The sequence below is a fragment of the Manis pentadactyla genome, chromosome 10, assembly GCF_030020395.1.
Source record: "Manis pentadactyla isolate mManPen7 chromosome 10, mManPen7.hap1, whole genome shotgun sequence".
NCBI classification, from domain to species: domain Eukaryota; kingdom Metazoa; phylum Chordata; class Mammalia; order Pholidota; family Manidae; genus Manis; species Manis pentadactyla.
Genome location: NC_080028.1, coordinates 29,632,549 through 29,638,548, shown reverse-complemented (window position 1 = coordinate 29,638,548; position 6,000 = coordinate 29,632,549).

Below are 6,000 nucleotides of genomic sequence, written 5' to 3'. Positions count from 1 at the left end.
TAAATACACTGTAGGATAGTTACACGATGGAATTTATACAGACTAAAAATGAATAAACCACAGTTCCTTGTAAACACATGAATACACTTTTGAAACAATGTGAAATGAAATAAGCAAGTCACAGTAGACTACCTGTAGCATGATACAAATATTAAATAATATTCAAACTCAAGAAAAATCAAAAATACATTGTTATGGAAACTTACAATAAAAAATCTGAACTATGTTTTTGAAATGTAAAGGAATGAATTCAGGAAAGTAGTAACTTTTGAGGAGGGAGTCATGGAAATGGGTTTGGGAAGAATCAACTGCCACAAAGATTGATTAGATTCTAGTGCTTAGGATCAGTGGTGGATTCCAGATATTCATTTTATTACTGTGCTATATAGCTTATACAGATGTTAATGTGATTTTTATATATCAATTGTTATATCTTAAAAAATTTTTAATGTATTTACCAAAAGGAGAAAATAAAATCCAAAGACTTATGATAGTATGTATTCAGCCATGTTTAGCACCTTGCTTTCTCTGTATTTAATTTTCTGTCTTTTAGAACTCTTAAATGTACAAATTTTAGACATTATGCATTGCAGATTCTTTGTTGTAGGACAGCACTTTGTCAAAAAAGGACAATAGTAAATTAAGAATAGGAAGGGAAAAATCGAAGAACAATTCCAGGTACAATGGTACCTTGAAGAGACAAATTTTGATCTGGCACTCGATGGTAAAGTAAATTTTTCTTCGTCTGATTGGAAAACACCATAGTTGTTGGTTCTGGTTGTTTAGTCTAGCCTGCCATTTTGAGGGTAGGTTATAAAGTCCTGACAGTTCTAAAATTTTAATTTGACACAGGATTCCACTGCTGGCCTTCAGAGTAGAACATTATGGTAGATTTGCACAGTATAGTAGAGTTTGTGTCTATAATTTACTATGCACCATGATTTAACAGAACTCTCTTAAAATGCTAAAGGACTTCTGAATTAAATGTGACTATCTTTGGTTAATATGAAGTTTAAATTTAAATTTTATTTTTGGTACTTTGTCGCTAGATTCATTACTTATGTTTGACTTAGACTCTTCCAGTTCATGCAATGACTTCTGTAAATCTGAATTAAAAGCAGTTCAGCCAACTCTGTGTTTTGGTATGATATACTTCTCAGTCAGCCACATTTGATCTATTTTTTTACATCACATTTTCCCTGAATCTTAGACATTTATGCTAAAGAATGACAGCATAGTAGAAACCACACAGGATTTAGAGTATCAGGACATGAGTTCAAGTTTGGTTTACTCACTAAATAGGTCAAATTACTTAACTTTTCTGGACTTCGGTTTACTCATTTGGAAAATGTAGAAAGTGATTGTATTAATCTGGACTTTTAAATTTGCAATTCAACTCATTTTGAAACTCAGTTCAAGACAGCTCAAAGAACAAATTCAGGAACTTCACATTCTGGAAGTTCTGGAGTCAACACAATTAGATCCAGAATCTTTTAAGTCTCTTTCCCCATTCCTCATGTCTGCTTCTGTCCAAACACCATTTCCTTATGCAAAGAAACTCCATCATTTGGTAGGAAACCTACTTCAATTGGCCCAGAGTCACCTTCTTCTGGTTTAGGAAGCACGGAAGGGAAAAACAGGAGGGAACAGATCTATCACCTAATATCGGATTAGTCTTTCTTAGGGCACATGCTCATTCCTAATCTAATCATTGAGAGTGATGATTAGATTAGGAATGAGACAGAAGTATTGTTTGACAGACTCATCAGGACCACTTGTATTGGACAATAGCAGATTCCCACAGCACATAAAGATGGTGTCAACAAAACTATCAACTTTCTTCTAAAGTAGTCATTCCTATAAGGAAGGGTCTTAGGAAGACAGAAAATTTGGGACAGAGTGCTTTATATATTGTAAAATACAATAAATCTTGGGTTAAAATTATTTTTCCTGAAAAAAAATTAATATGAAGAAATTGAAAGAGGGAACATATGATCCTATTAGAATGAGGCATCTGTTCAAAGCAAGCATTTCTTATGTAAAATTGTAGAAATTGTTATATATTTGTTACAAAGTAAGTTATCTATAAAATGAAGGAAATAAATATTAGTTTTATATTTAATATAGATTATTTTGAGAAACAAAAGCCCCAGTAAAATCCCTAGTGTCTATGTGCCCACAATAAATGTCTCATTTTCTATCAAGAACCAAATGTGCTCAAGGGTGTGAATGTGTCATGATCACTTAGCTTAATGGGTGTGAAGTATATGCACTCTTTTCTAGAGGGAAAATGTTTCATTGTAACATTTATAAAACCAGGCACATTTTTATAAAATTGGACAGTTGGAAGTGACCTGCAAAGTTCATCAAATCTCTGCCATGGCTTTAGAAAGACAATCAAAACACTCCAGGAAAATAACTATCTTGAAATAGATTTTTTAAATGTCTTCCAGGGAGAGTTTCTCCAGGGAATCTATGTTTCACACAATAAATCAAGATTCACCTTCACCACTTTCCTTCAGGCTGCCAAAAAGTTGAATTACAGAGCTGCTGCCAGGGCAGTGGTCCCCAAGCCTGGTTATTCATCAGAACCACTTGGGAAACTCCATAAGATACAGATTTCTGGGCCCCACTCTAGACTCACTGAATTAGGGTCCAGAAGTCAGTTTCATTTTTTTTTAAAGCTTCTCCCACCCACTTCAATCCATGCACTGACTTTGTGGAACTGCAGAGTTCAGGACTAAGAAGAAATTTAATCATGACTCTAAGATGCCATTGCCAAGAGAAATGTGTCTTTTATTATATCAGGCATTGGAGGAGAACAAGCAAGGTGTTATAACTATTGAAGCTCTAACTGTATCAAGGAAGCTTGTGACTTTCTACATTTTATAGTTTTACTTTCAAAGTATTGGTGCTAATTCTCTGAATATTGACTATTAGATGCAGTTCTAAAACTTCTGTAGGCAGAGGCAATAGGTTCCCTATTACATGCTCTGGATGTTGGAAAGTGCTGGAAAGAGAAATGAGATTATGATAAAGAAGAGAAAGAATAACTAGACAAGCTTCCATCATTTTGTATTAGAATTTTCTGAATGTGTTATGAGTGGCTCTGTTCTTTTTGAAAAGGTTATCAGTTCACATTCAAATGATGAACTATCATGCAATTATTAAGGCATGCTTATGATGAATTTTAATGAGATCAAATTGCATAAAGGACTTTGCATCCTGATCTTTTCTTTCTGCATTACATCATCATAAGCATTTTCCATGATTTATAATTCCTCACATATATGTTGACACACACCTGGTAAGTATACATATGCATATATATAATCTGTATAAACATGTTTCAAAGTATTGGCACATTAACAATGGTGGGATCATAGACAATTTTTTACTTTATCTTTTCTTGTTTTTCAACTTTTCTACAAATATACATATGAAGTAAAGAACTAGAAAAAATGCAACCTTCAGAAAATATAATCACTTTTACACTTTTCTCAAGGTTATTAAAACAAAGAAAACATATGCTAGCTTACGCACAGAAATAAGATATGAACCTTGACTTGATAGGGACAGTTTTCAGGAGGAATTAAGAATGACCATTCATTTATTGATTTGTATTTGTGTAGCTGACTTAAATCAGCCTCCTTATTACTCTCTTTTTAAATAATTTTCTAACATTTCTGAAAGGTTGCATTACTTTTATAGACAGACAAAAAACACTATTAAAACAACTTTAAGGTCCAAACTGCATTAGAAGGAACTGTTTTACAATAGATATTCTGTTATGGAGATGCAAACCAGAGCTGCCTTCGCTCTGATTCTGCCATTGCCTCTCTTGGTATGGTTCTCTAGTTTTGCTTTTTCTTTATCTTGGACATCCTCTTTATAGGATCTCAGCCCAGTTTTACTGGGGTCTGCTCCAGAACCAAATCTGTGTCCTGCAGTCAATATTATGCATCCTCATCAACCTAGAAATGATTTCCCAACCAATTTCCTGCTCTGCTGTACTCTATTCTTTCTTCCTTGTTGGCACCTCGTTCCTTAAATATCACTCATAAAACTCCCCTGCTCAAAATTGTCCTGCTGCGCTTCCCCCACTCTAGGATGAAGGCCGTGCACCCTAGCACAGCACACAATAAATAACCTCTTGCTTGGATCTTTGCCCAACAACTTATCTTTTGTTAGTTGTCCACAAGCACACTGCACTTGCCTATTTTGAGCACGAAGTTTGCCTCAGATATGTCATGCTCCTCCATAGCTCTGCCCCTTTACGTCACATGCCCTTACCTTCTGAATGAGCTCCCTCAACCTATCTGCCAACTCAAGCCTACTTGTCTCCCTCATTATATGATAAGCTCCTTAAGGGTTTCCTGTTCATCACAGGGGGTGACATATGGTTAAATATTAGATAATTACTGTGTGGATGAATGAATGAATCTACGCTTTTTCAATTGTCAAATGAGATAATTTAGCTCCAGAGAGGTTCAGCAACTTGCCCAAGGCCACAAAGCTGAATAACAGAAGAGGCAGTGAAGACAGATACCATGTGCTTCCAGACTGCAGTCTAGTAATTACTCTGTGCATCCAGCTGTTTCCCTATCTGACATAATCATGTCCTATGGCTACCCATTTCCCTGATTTTCTACCTGTATTACAGACTTTTCCCTGGGGGAGTGCTTGTTTTGTTTTTGTTTTTTTAGTACCAAGACCTTGTTTTGCCCTGGAAAACTACCCCTCCTGTATTCTCAGTGCCTGCAGCTAGAATATGGCTAGCCCCTTACTCTGACTTCAGGAGACAAGTGGCTCGGGGCCATCCAGTGAGAATGCTGTGTTCTCCTGGGTGAATCAGAGAGGAGCATCAGCTCACAATTTGATAGAACTACTGAGAAGGAGACACTCTCTTTCCACTGGATTTATGAACCTAAAATGAGATGCTCTTTGAGAAAAAAAGTCACAAAAGACAAATAGAGATTGCTGAGGACATTATTTGAACACCTCCAACCAGCCATTCCCCTTGCCGGTAGGGAAGTTGCTTTGTAATGTGTCAACTTGGCCAACTGCACTTCATCTGCCAGAACCCCCTTCGCTATGTTTCTGGTTAGAGTAGAACACAAATGTCATTCTTCATGGGATTTGGAAGACAGATGTGAAAGCAGCCATATCATTTTTGTGCCTTAAAGTGTTGGACAGAAGTACCAGCTACTGTTGTGGCACATGGACGTTGTTGCTTATCTGTGGTCCTGCCTTTGTTTTTGTGTGGCAGTGGCTCCACCTTCCCTCAAATGCTCTTACAACCTCACCATCTCCTAGACCACATATATAATTAGCTTCTAAATAAAGGGCTCCAGCTTTACTTTGCAGGATCCCCACAGGAGTGGGCTGTGGTCTAGAGGTGGTAAGAGGCTGACCTGGGTTCAAGTCCATCCTCACAGGTTCCGTCTCACGTTCACAGGTGCCATTTGGTCCTTGCTCTTTCTCACCTTACACCTAGTTTTCCTCCTTGACAGCTGGCCCTGAGTTCCTCAAGCTCCAGCACCAGAAACAAAGACAACGACCTTATGAAAACTGGCTAATTAGCCTCTACAACTGCACGGATCAAATTCTTATGATAAATCCCTCAGTGTGTGTGTGTGAGCAATGCATGCATGTGTGCCCCCCAACACACACGCTTTTGATGTACCTCTTCTCTATTTGGACCCTGACTCATACACAGTACTATCCTTAGACTTTCCATTATATAAATCAATACATTCTCTTTAATGTTTTAGTCAGTGTTAAGTTGGTTTCCATCACTTGCCACTAAAAAGGAATAATATGCAGGATTATCATATTTTGTCTAACCAATTTGATATCCTAAGGACAGGATCTATCTTTCACTCATCCTTAAATTCCCAGCATCCAGAAACTTCTAGGTACATACTGGACACTTGACAAATATGTGTGGAATGAACAACAAATGGCAACAATAAAAATGCTTTCCTGGAGACCCAGAGT